General features: G+C 36.3%; 1 long non-coding RNA gene across 1 annotated transcript; it reads left to right on the top strand.

Annotated features, from left to right (window-relative positions):
- Positions 1 to 1,559: 1,559 nt before the first annotated feature.
- Positions 1,560 to 2,880, top strand: LOC148125171 (uncharacterized). The gene is made up of 3 exons (XR_015744523.1): positions 1,560 to 1,655; positions 2,465 to 2,626; positions 2,862 to 2,880. It is a non-coding gene; the product is annotated as an uncharacterized LOC148125171 (long non-coding RNA).
- Positions 2,881 to 18,049: the final 15,169 nt, after the last annotated feature.

Here is an 18,049-nt window from a genome sequence, read left to right as displayed (position 1 = left end):
CTTGGCAAATTTGGGCCAAGAACCAAGAGATTTTTATTTCAATTTCTGCAGTAGGCATGGTCACTTCTACACTTATGGCTTTCATCACTCAGGAAAGTTTCCCTAATGACTTTGTACCAATCACTTAGAAAAGGTGAGTTTTATTCCTGCGGTCTGGACAATAGTTGGTTGAGTGATTTTGGGCCAATAACCAATATATTTTTATTTCTGTTCCTGTAGTAGACATGATCAGTTCTACAGTTACAGTAAGCATGACTGGTGAATATTTGATCATGTAAATCTACAGATGAAGGTGAGTTCTATTCCATAATACTCAGAAAGTTGCCTGAATTACTTTGTAAAAATCACAAGGAAAAGGTGAACTTTCCTCCTTTGTTATGGGCAATAGTTGGTTAACTGACTTTGGGCTAATGGGCAACAGGTTTTTATTTCTATTCCTGCAGTAAGCATGATGGGTTCTACACCTTCTTTTAGCATAACTGGAGGATTCATGGCCGAGTAAATCAGCAGAAGAAGGTGAGTTATCTTCTTTAATACTAATGAAAAATGCCTTATTGGCTTTGTGAAAATCACATGAAAAAGGTGAGTTTTAGTCCTAGGTTCAGACAATAGTTGGTTGAGTGACTTTGGGCCAATTACCATGAGATTTTTATTTCAATTTCAGCAGTAGGTATGATGTGTTCTACATCTATGGTTAGCATCACTGGAGGATTTGAGACCGAGTAAATTAACAACAGAAGGTGAGTTCTATTATACAATACTCAGGAAAACCACCTTAATGATTTTGTACAAATCACAAGGAAAAGGTGAGTTTTACTCTTGGAGTATGGACGATAGTTGGTTGAATTGCTTAGGGCCAATAACCAAGAGATTTTTATTTCTATTCCTGCAGTAGGCATGATGAGTTCTACTGCTACGATAATTAAGCCTGGAGGAGATGAGACTGAATAAATCAACAGAAGGTGACTTCTTTTCTACAATACTTAGGAACACTGCCTGAATAACATTGTTCAAATCACAAGGAATAGGTGAGTTTACCTCCTGTGGTAAGGACAATAGTTGGTTAAGTGACTTTGAGCCAATGACCAGGATATTGTTATTTCTTTCCCTGAATTTGTACAAATCACAAGGAAAAGGTGAATTTTACTCCTGGGGTCCACATGATAGTTTGTTGAGTGACTTTGTACCGATAACCAAGATATTTTTATTTCTATTCCTACAATAGGTATGATGAATTCTATAACTGCAATAAGCATGACTTTTGGATAGGTGATTGAGTTAAACAACCAGAGAAGGTGAGTTTTAGTCTTGCAATATGATAACTATTTGAGTGAGTTTGGGCTAATAACCAAGAGATGGGGACTTCAGTTCCTGCAATAAGCATTCTGAGTTCTACTGTAATGCACACTACAGGTATATGATTCACTTTGGGCAGATCTCCAGGATCAGGTGTGTTTTAATTCTGCAATGCACATGTCAGATGGCTAAATAGCTTTGGGCCAATAACCAATCGACTTGTATTCTTTCAACAGGTATAGTGATTTCTACTGCTGCCATAAGCAGGATTGGTGGATAAGTGACAGGTTCAATCAACATGAGAATGAGAGTTCTATTCTGCAATATGCATGAAAGCTGGCTGAATTCTTTGAGCAAATGTGAGTTTTGCTCCTGCAATATGAATTACAGCTGGCTGAGTGACTTTGGGTCAATAAGCATGAGATGGTTATTTCTATTTCTACAATAGGCTTGACAGGCAGCTAAGTGAGTTTGAGTCAATCACTCCTGCAATATGCATGATATGTAGCTGAATGATATTGAGTCAGTCACTGAGAGATGATAATTTGTAGTCCTTCAATATGCTTTTTATGTTTTAATTCTTCAAAATGCATGATAGGCATGTTGTGCCACTTTGGACCAAGAAGCTCTCCTCCATGTGTTCTAGACCTGCAAGTAACATGCCTGGCACTTAGTGATTTTGGGACAATCATTTGGGAATTCTATTCCTGCAAATACGCACAACTAGAGGTGGTATTCAGCTGGTTCTGGTGTACCGGTAGCGAAAATTTCGAGTAGTTTGGAGAACCGGTAAATACCATCTCTGGCTGGTCCCACCCACCCACCTTTCCTGGCCTTTCCTGTCCTATGTTCCCTTATTTTTTAGCTCAGCTGATTCGCATGGCAGAGCAGATTGCTGCACCTCAGCTAAGCTAAAAACAGCTCTCCTCAGTAGTGGTGATACAGAGGGTGGTTTTTGAGTGCTTCACACTTCCACAGATCCAGTTGGAAAAAATGCTAGATCTTTCTGGAGTCTTTTAGAACTTTCTGGGATTATCCAGTAGTATTCATTCAATTATCAAAATTCAGGTGCCTTAAACCAGCATTTTAGTTTATCTAATTGCTGAGCAAGAGACTAGTGAATAGCAATATTTTATTTAGATAGCATCAAGTGGTTGTTTGCTTCCAGCAGATGCATTTTGCTAGGTGTGTGGACAATTTATCAAGACAAGAGTGAAAAAGTACTTGGTGAAAGTGTCAGTTAAGATGTGTGAGGCCTACAAAGCGTACTTCAGCATACCTGTTGGGGATGAAGACAAGCCCTGGCCATGTCATTTCATATGTGAACAAGGTAACAAAACTCTTGAAGGTAAGATGAATAACTGCTGCTCAGTAGATGGAATTTCAGTGATTTATTACAGTTTAAAAGAGTTGAATTTTTTAAAAAGATAATCACTATTTTCAGTCTTCTAGGAAAATACAATATATATATTATGTTGTATAGTAATATCTTGCACAATATTAGGTAATGTGTGAAATTGTGTGTGTGTTTATTTTAATTTGTATAATTTTGGCTATGTTTACAGGCTGGACAAGGGAGAAAAGAGAGAGATGAAGTTTTCTATCCCAAGAATTTGACGGGAACTGACTGATCCCTCAAGCAAATGTTATTTCTACATGGTGGACCCCTGCAAATGCCAAAATGACAAGAGCCTGCCTCCTTTCATATATCCAGACATTTCTTCACCCATCGCTTCAGTACCACACTGCCTTGAGATCCCCATTCTCACATCCCTCCTGAGAGGGATCAGCCATGTTCAGGAGAGGGAAACAAGTCAGACATTGAGAAAGATATTGCAGATGCAAAATACAATTTCACTGTTGGGGCTGAAGAGAGAAAACCGTACTACAATCAGAAAGACCTCAACAATCTGATTGGAGACCTTGGTTTTATCAAGTCCCATGCTGAACTGACATCTAGGTTCAAGGAGTGCAAGTCACAGATCAGAGAAAGCCAACATTTTTCCAACTTCTTCGGTCAGCAAGATGGGTTGTGCTTCTGCAATAATGTGGCCGGTCTATTTGAGGCTATAGGAATCACCACTACCCCAAGTGAATAATGCCTATTCTTAGACAGGTCATCCAGGAGCCTCAAAGCCATGTTGCTGCATAATGAGAACAAGTACCCTTCTCTCTCAATGGCTCACTCTGTGCACCTCAAAGGGGTCTGTTTATACCAGTGTCAAAATATTGTGGAGTGCCTTGAAATATGATGACTATAGCTGGGAAGTCATTGAGGACTTCAACATGGTGTCGTTCCTGGTGATCTAAGGCACTTTCATGAACTTTCCTTCTTTTCTTTGCCTCTGGGACAGCCAGGACACTATGGTGCACTATCACCCAAAGGACTGGCCATAGCAGTTCTCCATAGGGAAGAGCAGCATAAAGTTAGAACTGTTGGAAGCAGCATAATGTCAGTAGACTGTTGGAAGGTGCTGATGCCACCACTGCACATCGAATTAGGCCACATCAAACAATTTATCACAGTTCTAGCCAAGGAGCCAGCAGCTTTAAGAACCTTCAAGATGTCTTTCCAAAAAACAAAGGTTAAAGTTGGTATGTTCATTGGACCATAGAAGATGATAGAGTGTGATGAATTTGCCAAGAAACTGAACAGAGTGGAGAAAGTTGCTTGGAATAGTTTTCTTGCAGTGATTCACAGCTTTCTGGGCAATCACAAAGCTAAAATAACTATGAGCAGATAGTTCAGACTCTCATAAAGAACTATGCCAAAATGGGATGCAGAATGTCCCTCAAAGTCCATAATCCTTGATGCTCGTCTTGACAAATTCAAGGAGCACATGAGTGCTTACTCAAGAGGAGCAAGGCGACTGCTTTTACCAGGATGTACTAGACTTTGAATGTCATTACCAAGGACAATATAATGAAAACATGAAGGGGGACATGATGTTTGGGGATTTCTTTGAGAAAGTAATTTGTAGTATAGCCACAAATCTAGAAATTCTACTCATGTCTTAATCCTTTTGAGTGGTTTTGACTGTCTTTGTTTATTTGCTATGGAAATCTATATTGTTCTTTAACTGCTTAAAAAGATAAACATTTGCCTGTTTTGTGTCTATAAATACAAAACTTTTGTAGGCTGTGGTCACAAAATCAAAGTATGTGATGAATATACTGTTTTGCATAGGCTTTAGACATAAGTGATGAAATATAACACTTAGAAGCCATGAACAAAAATTGTGTTACATTGTGAATGTTATTTTGCAACTGTGAGATCTGTATAATGAAAATCAATTCTCCCAGCATAAGTAGAGAGGTGGGGTTTTTTTTTTTACCCTCCAGATGAATGTATCAGTTTCACTAATTAAATCATACCAATTCCTGGTGTGTGCGCTAGAATCTTAATTACACAACTATACCTTGCTTCTAGTATAATGATAGATTTTTTGCAGAAATGTTACATTTTTTGACACATTTATTTTTGTTTTCAAGTTTCTGCAATTCTGCATGTTACAGATTGTTGTATATACTTAATGTTCCCTAAGGGAAAGATGTGAATTGCTTATCTAATAAACTCATTGAGTTCTAAACCATTTTAGTTCCTATGTCTGAAAAAAAAACCTTGATAAGCTGGTGCTTTATTTATATTTGAGGTCACTTGGTTTTTATAAGTGATACGGGGTATATACAGGTTGTCAGTGTCAGGTATTTAAATAACGTTGATGTTTTCCTTGCTCTGTCAGATCCCTTGATCAAGAAGACATTTCATAGCTCTGCTGGAGTTCTGTCTGTAAATTTAAAAACAAATGAAAGGAAAGGAAATGTGGCAAAGAATTAGGAAAAGAAAACTAATACAAAGACCTCTTTTAATGAAATGACTACATGTTGATGGCATCAAGAATCACAGAGACATTATGAATGCATTTGAATTCAAATCTTCATCTTTCTACTTTTCCTTTTAATTTATCAGCTTTATCAAGATTCCAAACACAAACAATGGACAAGGGCATATTGCAATTAATATTTGTATACATGTTTACAAATATTTCTTCCTATGCATTTTCATTATTTTCTGAATGGGCACATTTTTCTTTTCCTGAAAGATGGATTTTGTACCATTCTGCAGACAATTATAGATTTACTTTTATACATTTCTGAGATGTGAACTGTGCCATAACACTCTCCAAATGCAAAGTGTATATTTCAAATTCTTCTATTTATTCAGAAAGCCTGAAATAACTGCTCAACGGGGAGAAATTTAAACACTGATTCTTAAATCATTACACTGACATTGGATTCTGCTCATTGACCTGTTCATTGAACTAAATATTTAATTCCAAAATCTATTTTACACAAAGCAAAATTTGATATGTATTCAGTGAAAGAAAAGCCCTCTATGCCATGCCACAATCTTCTCTTCAATTATGGGTTTTTCTGCACTATAGGTTTTGCCTATAGGAGTCTCATGTGTAAAACAGGTTGGAAATGAAACCAGTGTTTGCATTTCAGCCTCTTTCTCACCTTTGGCTATTTCATGTTGTCTACAGATTGTGTTTGCCACAGAAAAGAAAGAAAATATTTCCATTGTAATGTTTTTCTTCTCCCTTGAACTTGAAAAGGCAAATAGAAGATAGATTAATAGAGTTGGAAGGGACTTTGGAGGCCTTCTAATCTAACCCCCTGCTCAAGCCATTTCAGACAAGTGGCTGTCCAGGCTCTTGATGCTCCAACTTCTGAAGGCAACCATCCCACTGATTGATTGTTCCCACTGTTAGGAAGTTTCTCCTTGGTTCTAGGTTGCTTCTTCCCTTGATTAGTTTCCATCCATTGGTTCTTGTCTTGTCTTCTGGAGCTTTGGAAAATAGTTTGCCTCCCTCATCTTTGTTCTTATAAGTTTCAGCAATAACAACAATAAGCCTATCCTTTCATTAAGTCTATATCATCAGTGAATTTTTACAGATGGATAAGTTGACTATATCAGCAGTGAATTTGTAGAGACAGAGAGAAAAAATACTTTTTTTAACCATTCTATGTGAGTTTATTAAAAAAAATGGTCATGGAGTGCAGTAACCAATAACTGTAACTGCTTTTAACACATGATACAAAACACTGCCTTTAACACATGACAGAAAAAAATAGGTATAAATTATCTTCTTGTTGGGCTGAGAGCATAGACAGGACGATGTTATATTTTATGCCTTCAAAAAATGGTGTTTGGTCTGTATTTCACAGGATGGAGCTGGTCATGATGATTAGACCTCGGTTTCAGTTTCAAGAGATAATTTGTATGGTGTACGGTGAAATAATGTATGATTTTTTTCCCCTAATTTGGCTGTATGGATTCACTTTCAATCTGATCATTATCCAGGTTCCAAAATGGCAGACACCCCAAAAATAAGGAATATGATTTGTACCTCAGAGTGTAGCAAAAGGGATATTGAAGCATCACATCTAATACATTTTCTGTGAATACACTAATCCAGTTTTTCTTACATAAGGTTAAGGATACATACAATTGTCATAGTTTGTTTACAAAACCAATCTCTATGCAGATTAATTGCTGAATGGATGCACATTCAGCGTGTGTAAATGTGTGATGTTTAAGCACAATATTTTGCTTTTCTGGAGGTTCTTTTTTGGGAATCTTAAAATACATAATTTCAAACAAAATAGAAGTGTTTCTGGACTTCAGCCACTGAACATTCAATATTTTTTTTTTAAATGCTACAAAACCCAAGATTATGTATGGATTCTGTCTCAATGTCTATTTCACCCCTGATAATGTGGTAGCTCAGGGAGAGAAAGCTAAATCTTCTTCTAATCTTAGAAACCATGGCAATAGATTATAATTTCTAATCTAGTCGACACACTGAGCTCAGTTCAATGTAATATTGTAATGGTATCTGTTGTATTTCAAGAATTTATATATTCTTCCACAGAGTCAGATGGAACCAGGCATATCATTATAGACAGACTACCTTGGAGTATCAGGTTTAAATCCAGATCATATAAGAACTGATGAGCCCACCAGCATATATTTAAGCATCTCTGCATTTCTATAGCAACAGCTGTCAAAGTTAGAAGCTTTGGACATTTTTATGGAAAGCCTTGGAAAGCTTTTCTGCAATTATGTGCCACTACTGATTTGGGCATTCTACTAACAGCAAGGAAGAATACAGAAGTAAAAAACAAATATGAGGCATAAGACTTCTTACTTTCCCCTACTGTTAGAAGAAATCAGACATCATTGCAAAGAGAATTAGTGCAAGAAGGAACATATTGAAACCAAAAGAGCTGTCTGTGCTTTGAAAAAGTTACTGTATTTGACCATTGTTGATATGACCATTCTGTTTGATTAAAACTCTTTTGCAAGCTGGCCTTTATTCTGAATATTTTTTCTTAGTATTTTTCCTCACTGGATGGATAATTTTAGGATTATTCTAAATTTCTAAATTTCAGAAGCAAAGCAGATCTCTGTATGCCATAGTTCTATGAAATAAAATTTTCCCCCATTGGGTTTTCTGAATTTTTGATTATCTTTACCTTGAAGAGATATATGGTACTCTGTGTGCCCTGCTGATATATAAAGGGAGTGTGAATGAACAAAAAACAAACACTAAATATGGTGCTTGTTTCATTAAATCAATATACAAACTCATGCAATACAGTGAGCCACTGGGAAAAAAATTAATCAACACTCTTATTCCATCAGTCCAGTTGAAGTAATAACTAAGGCCAGCTGTAGCTTTAGCATTTTTTTAAAAAAATCAACTATGATTCAAGCCAGCCATTCATAAATTCTGATTTAACTCATCACAGTGAAGTTGAGGTATCACAAAGGTTCTAGAAGGTGAGATAAAGATTGTAGAAGCACATCATGTCCTGCTTAAAAGAACTTTCTGAACACAACCCTGAATTATAAATCACCTGTAACAAAAATCATATGTATATGTTTTCAAATTATATAGGTGGATACTATATAATTCGAAAACATATACATATGATTAAATGTCATTAGGATATGAAGGGATTTTGTGTCTAATATATCAAACAAGTTTACTTTTGACATATCGGCATCCTACAAATTTAAAATTGTTGTTAATTACACAAAATGGCTATGTTTTGATTTGTACATGAACGTTGTAATTTTTTATCATTTTTCTTTATAAAATAATAATTTTAAAAATAGCATTATTGTTTCAGAATGCAGACATTGGCCTTTATGTTGTATCCAGATTTCAAATATGTTATACTTTCCAATTAGGCTGAAAATTTTCCTTCTTTGTCCTAAAAGCTGGCACATATTTTGTATAGTTATGCAATTTGACAGTTGACTGTTAATGCCTGCCAAAAATTGAAACAACCCAAAGATGTCAACAGATCTACCAAATTTAAATTTTAAAGTACAGAAACACTGTGAGCATTATCAGCAGAACAAGAAGGATAATATATTTTTTGATAGTTAGGATGTGCAAAAAAAAAAACCCACCAAAAAATCCACAAGGTAATCTCTGATAAAAAGCACTAATTATATTTTGCCTGCCTAAACAATTAAGAGTTTAACCAGGGTCAGAAATTAGCATTTGAAATTGTTAGCCTTTAACCTGTTATTGCAACAACTCTAATAATATTTCCACCCTTGACAATATAAACAATATTTGGAGCTTTTACATTTTATTGACACTTCTCACTTTCCCAAGCTGACTTTAAATAGAAGCAACTATCACAGAAAACCAGTGATTCTTACACCCATGTTGCTATGTGGGCTGCATTTGAGTTTTAAAATTATAGAGTGAGTGGTATTTTTGTCAAAAATTTAAAGATTAAAAAATATATAATGATGCATTGAGATGGACCTTATGGTTTGAAAAGCAGCCCTGGCAACAAGATTTCTAGATCAATGGATCAACTGATCCATACATAAGTTTATTTCTGGGAGGATAATGGGAATTTGATTCACAAATTGGCTCCAAAGAATGGAATTAAATAAGTTGCATTAAAATTCAATCTCTTTTCCTCTGTCCTACTTCTCTCCCTATATTCCTTGAAGACGTGAATTGAGCAGAGGGGAGTAAGTAATAGAGATGACGTGTGTATGTTCCAACATGTATATTCCAACAAACCCAGCACTTCTTTGATATTAATTAAAGCACCAGTTCCTCTTTGAGGCTTCATTAGAATCTGTGGCACCTATGGATGCTTTCAGGAATCAACACTTCGAATCAGGGATGGGATACTTCTACCGGTTCTGGCCGGTTCAGGAGACCCGGATGTTAATTTTACACCCAGTTTGGTGAATTAGTAGTTCTGAAGAACACCCACCCCTCCCCTCCCAGGAGTCTCCACGAGGCCCATCTGGCTTCCAGGTAAGTGTAGGGTAGTCTCCTGGGAGCAAAAATGGGGCATGGGCGGGGTCCGGTGCCTCCCCCCCACTCTGTTTTTGCTCCAGGGAGGCTCCAGGGAGGCTTGCTAGGCTGAAAACGGGACATGGAGGAGTCCAGCGCCTCCCCTTGTTTTTGCTCCAGGGAGGCTTGCTAGGCCAAGAACAGGGCGTGGCGGGGTCCAGTTCCAGATTCCAGTTCCTTATCCATTGCTTTCTGCCAAGCAGCCTGATCCTTAGCAGGAAACAGTTTTAATTCACTATAATTACTTGGAACTGTATTCACTTGGCATACAACACTTGCCTGATATCTATCAGGTGGTCGTGTTACTCGGGGAGAACGTCTTGGTAATACAGGGCTAACTGGTGGACTTTCCTGTGCCACCTGCTCCTGTTCTTCTACCTCCTCCTGTGCCTGTTCTCCTACTTCCTCCTGTTCTTCCCCTTTAATGGCTATTTGTTGTTTACTGATATCATCTTTAGGGACTATTTGGGTGTCAATAATAATATTATTGCTGGATTCCTGTTCCAGTTTATCCCATCCAACGTGCTCAAAAATTTTTGCATTAGCACTGCAATAAACATGAGCTGTGCCTTGATCCCAGAATCTAAACGATCTATGGTTTGCTTCGTAACCACAAAAAATAACTTCTTAGCTCTATGTTGCCCTTTCAGTCTTACTTGTGAGGGAATATGCACCCATGCTGGAGCTCCAAATGTATGTAGGTAACTTAAATTTGGCTTTCTGCCATGCCAACGAGTGAATGGCAATTCACCAGTTGTTGTATTAACTACATTGTTTAAAACATTGTTGCTACACATTATGGCTTCACCCCACAGTATTTCAGGTAAACCTGAATCAGATAACATAGTGCGAGCCATGGCTTGTAATGTTTGCCCTCTTCGTTCTATAAACGAGTTATGTTGTGGTCTGTAAGGTGCAGAACATTTATGCTCAACACCAGCCAATTTCAACATATTTTGGAATCTTTTGTTAACAAACTCAGTCCCATTATCAGTTACTAAAGTAATTACTTTACTTTTCATTTTTCTGTCAGCAAACCTTAGCCAGTTAAAGAAATGTTGGAATGTTTCTGTTTTGTCCTTCATAAGATAGCAGAAATTGTATCTTGAGTAATGGTCCCTAATACTCAAAATATAGCAGGCACCTCCTAAACTTGGTTTCTTAGGACCAATTATGTCAGCAAACACAACCTCTAAAGGTTCTTTGGTCTTAAACCTATTTAGTCTGTTTGCTGGAGTAACCTTACTCTTTTCTTGACTACAAGCATTACAGTATAAATACTTGCTACAGGGTTTCAATTTTACTCCCTCTGACAATTCAACAGTTTGTTTGAGCATTTTGAAATTAATGTGCCCTAGATGTCTATGTAGTAAATGTATACATTCATCATGTGGCTTAACATTGTTATAAACTGAGTTAGCCATCTTCAACTGGTCATCATGTATTACATATAAATGATTCTTTAAAGTAGCAGTAACACTTTTACCCTCTTTCTCTATTATACAGTTATCTCCCCTAAAGGTTATTACATAACCAAGATTAACTAAAGCCCTTACATAGTTAAATGTTCGTTTATACAAGAACAATATGCAGTACCTTCACCTGATGCTTTAATCTTCCATCCATTTGCCAATGATACATGTTATTTACTTGTGGAGATCTTTATAAACCTTTTTCTATCTTTAGTAATGCATTGCGATGCTCCACTATCAACAACCCACAAATCATTGTTTCCAGTTGAATTGCTAGACATAGCTAAACTAACATTCTTCTTGGCTTTCTGGTGTTTACCTGTATTCTGTTGTTTTCCCTTCTTACAGAATTTAGCTATATGTCCTCTAGCCCCACAAGAAAAACATTTCCTAACAGTATAGGCAGTTGAAGATAAATCCTCTTCTTGTGGTTGTTCCTTCCTCAATTGGTCCCTATCGTGCCACCTTCCTGCTTCCTCTAGCAACCTTCCAGTTATGTCAGTCAATGTCAGTTTATCTCTGGGCAGTACTTCCAGTGAAGATACATAATCATCATAACTTTCATCCAATGAGGAAAGAATTATGTAAATTTGATGCAGCTCTGGAAATATTAGTTCTTTTTCATGTAGCTCTTGAAAAGTTCTTTTCATGAAATTCAAATGAGCTAACATATCTCCACCTTTCAGAAGTTGTGCTCTAAACAGTTTATGTGTAAGATGTATGTGTGCACCTACACTGTCACGAACATAAATATTCTTCAAATTCTCCCAACACTTAGCAGCAGACTCTTCTCCACGAATATGGACTAGCTACTGGTCACTCAGTGTTACTCCAATTATACAAAGAGCTCATTCGTTATTCTGTTCTTGGCATCATCCTCATTATTTGGATCCCAAGCATTTACATCTGGTGGATCTTGAACTACATTCCATAAACCTTCTCTATGCAGAAGTAGACTGCACTTCATAGACCAGGAAACATAGTTTGTTCCATCCAACTGGGTTATCAGTGCTAGACTTGTTGAAGTGACTTGTGCCATCTTTACCAGGATAGTAACCCACAATTAAACAGTAAACAGCTGTCTGTATACAGTACTGTGCATTCGCACTAACTCTCAGTTATCTGAGCCTAGTATGGTCTGGGCCCATAACCTCTGTTTGAGGTAATTCCCTGTTAGGAGAATGAGCGCATACAGGGAGACGTATTTGAGAGTAGTGTTTGAATAATACACATACAGCACACAGATACAATGTACAGTAAATGTAGGTTTTTACTTCCAGAAACATTAAGCAAAGTCCAAAATAGGCAGTCCAAAGTCATTCACAGGTAAATCAGTCAGTTTTTCAATCCAGGGATAATCCAAATATCAAATTCCAGTGTTAAAAACAGTTCAGTATCAGACTTACATCAAATCCAGTAATATCAGTCAATTAGGAAAAATGGAGGAACGGCAATACATTCCAACAGAAGGAAACAGAGATACTCACTCAGACACACACTCTTCTGAGACTAATACTAAAACAACCCAGGTTTCTGGCTCCATCTTATGGCTGTTTGAGAAACCACACCTAATTACAGTTTTGCATTTTCTTAAAGATACAGTTTTAAAATGTTTATCCTGGTTTATATATTTCTAACCCAAATAGCTGTTAGGTGACTCATATTCCTAACAAGAATGTTTAATCATGAAGGTTTAATTATTAATTAATTTAATGAAACATAAAATGTTTTATGAGATAGGAGGAAAATAATATTTGATTTGGTGTAGTTTTACACAGTTTGCAGTTCCACTGCTGTTTTTGTGCTGTCCTGTGAATGTTTTTTCCATTGTCATTCACTCTATAATTCTCTGTTTCCCCCAGAGTCTTCCATCTGACCAATTGGGTAGATGGGTAGATGATACATGGACAGATAGATAGACAGATTAATCCAGTTTAGGCTTGTAAAATGGTGGATTTCTATTTCAGAAATCTAAAAGACTCCAGATACCATCACTGATGGGAAGATATTATGGTGCTATTATGGGAGAAAACTGAGAAGCTAAGAAGAACAGATAGGAAAATTCCACAGAGCAGTACTCACACTATTTCTCTCTGTATTCCATTGAGACAGATATTAATCAGCTTGGCTTTATGAGAAGTATAGAAAGGGATGTAGAAGCCAAAAAAATCTAGTTTGGATCAGACAAAAAACTATCTTGCATCAACAGTTCAGAAAGAACCTGGTTTCTGAGTTCTTTTCAATACCAAATCCCTCTACAACTTCATCAAATCCCATTTGCCCATATCCAGCAATTATAAGTATATACTATAGAAATGCATACTAATACCCCAGTCTACCAAATATCAATCATGATTTGACAGGTAATCAATGTTTCATTTAGTGCATTATACTTCTTTCTATGCGTACATCTGTTCAAATTCAGAGTTGTATATCTCTTAATACAAGCCTTGAAAACCATCATTAGGAGTGATAACTACCCAGAGGCTGCAGTTTAAATACTACTGTGATAAATAGTAGATAAAATAACGACTTATTTGTAATTGAGCAAAGTACCCATACTGTCTAATTGATCCAGTTCATGTCTACTCGTTCAGGCAACATGATCCCTTTAATTCAATCCAGAATCTTATCCAATTTGTTGTCTGAATCCCAATTCAGAGAAACAGAGTTTTATATTTTGATGTTCACACAAAGGAAGAATATATATACAGTTGTAATGGTATGGATTTTATAGGCACACTAACATGTGACAAAGGGACAATATAAAATGAATGAAATTTCATAGAAATTGGTTTCAAATTAATAGCATTCTCAAGTTTGTAGCTCCAAGAGAGAATCTGGGGATGGGCTTTGCATGTACAGTATGTTGTTTGTTTTTAATGAACACTTTTCAATAATAAGTTTAAACATCAGTACAATTTTATGGAAGGAAAGGAAGAAGGGAGGGAGGGAGAGAGGGAGGGAGGAAGGAAGGAATGAAGAAGGAAGGAAGGAAGGAAGGAAGGAAGGAAGGAAGGAAGGAAGAAATCTCAAAAGTGCTATTTTTGAAGTCTATAAGCCTGCAAAAAGAGTGCTTGGCAAATTTCATTCAGTCATAATTTAGAAAAGTGTATGTTTATTTCTTCTCATGCAAGTGATGGGATCAACTCTAGTGTTCCTTAATGTTGGAAAGAGCTGAGTATTCAAATGTTCTAGAAAATAAATATTTCAAAAGAACAGTAATAAAAATGATCTGGTATCAGGTGCTTTTCACAGATTTACAATCATGTTTTACTTTCTTCATTACATTAATGATTCCTCAACTTGAAGGTCTTCATAACCTACCATGATTTGCATAATATGATTTCCCTTCAGAATAAGAAACTAAAATAGTACCTTAAAAAAAAATGGTTTACTAAGTGACTGTGGAAATTAATTTTGTCATTGTAGATTATACTAATTATGAAAGTATTATTTTGAAATCTAGATACATATAAATAAAAATATAAAAACTAGCAGCATTGAAGGTCTACATTAGTAATTACTTACAATTCAAAAATATGGGAATACATTTATCTCTTTCTACTTTAACTAAGGCACGTTATCCTTTTGACACTATTTGATAAACAGTATAGCTTGAAAAATGTAGGTTTTAGGAAAATGTGGGATGTGGAGAAGAGAGAAGACAAGTTAGTTATCCAAAAGCAGGTTACGTGTAAGGCAGATTATAGATACCTTATCAATAAGCAATTGTAATGTGTTTAAAATCCATAGTGTTTGTTGAGGCCTTCTTAGATAATATGCAACCTAATGCAGTTGTAGGTGGTATCAACAGAGGTATAGTATCAAGATCATGTGAAATTTTGGTACTGCTTTATAAAGATCTCACTTGGAATCCACTTTTGTTCATCATGATACTAAAAATCTTTTGAAACCCTAGAAAGAGTGTAAAGAAGGGCAACAAAGATGATTAGGGTCTAGAGGTTAAACCATATGATGAGCACATGAGGGAACTAGGTATATCTTAGCCTAATGAAGAGAAGGAGAGGTGTGATATGAAAGCAGTTATCCAGTACTTGTGGGGCCTGTCACAGAGAGGAGGAGATTGACCTATTCCCCAAAGCACTTGAAGACAAGGCTAGAAGTAATGGGTGAAAGATCACAAAACAGAGATCCAACCTAGAAGTAAGGAGAAATGTCCCGACAGTGAGAAAAATTAATCAGTGGAACTTGCCTCCAGATGTTATGAATGCTTCATTATTGAAGGTTTTCAAGAAGAGATTGGACAGCAATTTTTCTGGAATGGTATAGGGTCTCCTGTTTGAGCAGGTGGTTGGTCTAGAGCACAGGTGTCAAACTTGCAGCATCACGTTGCCGTAACATTATGTTTTTTAATGTTTTTCCCTTTGTGGAGCTAGGGTAGGCATGGCCTGTGCATGATACATCCGGCCTGCACCCCAACATTTTGGCACCCCTGGTCTAGAGGATGTCCAAGGTCTCTTCTAACTCTATTATTCTATGTTCTATGTGAGTTCGGCAATCTCTCACACCTTTGTATTGTTAAAGCCCTGATTTTCCAAAATAGTCTTTTATATCCTTGTAGGATGAAATATTCAGATATTATTTTGTCCTAGCTTTGAGTACTGAAACTTGTGTCATTTATTTATTTATTTATTTATTTATTTATTTATTTGCCTACTCACTTATTTATTTTGTCACATTTATCCTTAGAGGGACATGCTGTCACATGATGGCTTGTGTCACATTAGATGAAAATCCTGTGAAAACTTCAATTTTTCTGTATGATTGTGTTGGACCTATGATTATGTCGATGATATAGATATGGAGACACAGTAGATATTGTTGTGTTTTTTTTCCCCAAGATCTAGTTTCCAGGTAAACTTCACTGTCATGTTTCTTGTTGCTTTTGAAATTCTGCTTCAGGCTAGGTGGTTCCATGTAGATCTACCACCCAATGTCTGAAAAGTCAGTGTCAATCTCCAGTATGGGCTTTGTCTTAATAATAATGTTTTTGAATCGCTTGAGCGGTAAGCTATAGATGAAAGCCAGTGGTGTTTTGATTTTGGCCTTCTCTGGAAATTGATCTTGCTCTGTTATTTGCTCTATTGATTGCATTGGGGGACTAGTTCATTCTGCTGAATGTCTGGTTTAATTCCATTAATTGAACATCTCTGTCAGGTTGTCATAGGATTGTTCCCAATGCTGTAGTGATATAGAATAAAGGATTGTTCTCATCTTCTCAAATATCCTTCTCCTCTCAGCACAAATTGCTCAGAACTATCATTGGATCTACTAGGCCAGAAGCACACTGATATAGCTTTGTTGCTGTTATGACACTGAATTGTCCTAGTACTTATGCCTTATTTCTGTCACATATCATAAAATCAGAAACTGGATATCAAGATTGGGAGTAGGATAAATTCTATCAATTGGAGCACCTATGACTCTATAGTACATTTTGTACAATATCAAACATGTCCATATAGAGTAAATAAATGCACTACTGTCTCATTTTGATAATAAAGTTACTAAAGCAGTAGAGATGTATTTAGAGTTAAGCAATGACTCTTTCATCTCCTACTGTATCAGAAAGCTTTCTTAATGGAAAACAAAATCAGCTACTCAGTAAAAATACCTTTCTGATTTGACTCTAAAATCATTCAAAAATTCCTGAGGTGAAATAATTAAGAAATGACATACTAGTCTTTTGCTAGTTCCCCTGCTATTGACAGAATAATAAATGCTTTTTTCCCTATTTCTATTCATAATAATATTGGGCTTGGACTTAATTCACTAACAGTCTTTCTGTATCACGTACAGTAAAATTAATTAATGATGAAAAGCAAAATAGCAAGATTTGTCTAACCTTTAATTTTCCAACATAGTTGTTCGAGTTGGGGATGAGAAATGTGAACTCTAACTGCTGCTTAAATATAGTTTAATGTTGGGACACTGCCATTCAACAGCATTGGAGACCACGTCTTCCCCATCTAATGTATTACTATACTGAATATAGTAATGGACAGAGCACAAGAGGACAAATGTAAGATCTGGTGGGGGTTTTTTACCCATAGGATTTCAGATTGTCTCTCATTTATTTAAAAAAATAAAATAAAAACTGAGATATTATTAAAATGGAAAAAAGCCATTTAAAAAATACTTGTAATTTTACCAGCAATTGGCAAATACAATTTAGAAACTGCCAAGGAGTAAAATTGATCTTGCCCATGAAAGGATGGAAGGTATCTATTGTTTAAGATTTACCTTTGACTCGGTACAAAAATGAATTCAAACACTTTTATTCCTTTGCTTATATAACCTTCCTTTGTCAACAATCTTTCTTTTCAGTAATTGTGATTGTGAAATAATAAGTACTTATGTATGTACATGTGTCTATCTATCTATCTATCTATCTATCTATCTATCTATCTATCTATCTACCTACCTCTATTTATCCATTATCTATAATTTACCTCTCTATTTCTATCTATCTATCTACCACTATCTACCATCCATCCATATCTATCTATCTATCTATCTATCTATCTATCTATCTATCTATCTATCTATCTATCTATTTATCATCTATCTATCCATCCCTCCCCTCTCCCTCCCTCTCTCCATCCATCTCTCTGCCTGCCTGCCTGCCTGCCTGCCTGCCTGCCTGCCTGCCTGCCTGCCTATCTATCTATCTATCTATCTATCTATCTATCTATCTATCTATCTATCTATCTACCTACCTACCTACCTACCTACCTATCTACCTACCTATCATTGATATCTATTTACACACACATGCACAGAAAAACATAACAGAATAGAAGAGGAAACGAAGAGGAGGAGGAGGAGGAGATGGAAACTATTGTTAGTCAC

The sequence above is a fragment of the Pseudonaja textilis genome, chromosome 8, assembly GCF_049901715.1.
Source record: "Pseudonaja textilis isolate UNSWEBS1 chromosome 8, rPseTex1.2, whole genome shotgun sequence".
Lineage (NCBI taxonomy): Eukaryota > Metazoa > Chordata > Lepidosauria > Squamata > Elapidae > Pseudonaja > Pseudonaja textilis.
This window is presented reverse-complemented; position numbering and strand designations above follow the sequence as displayed.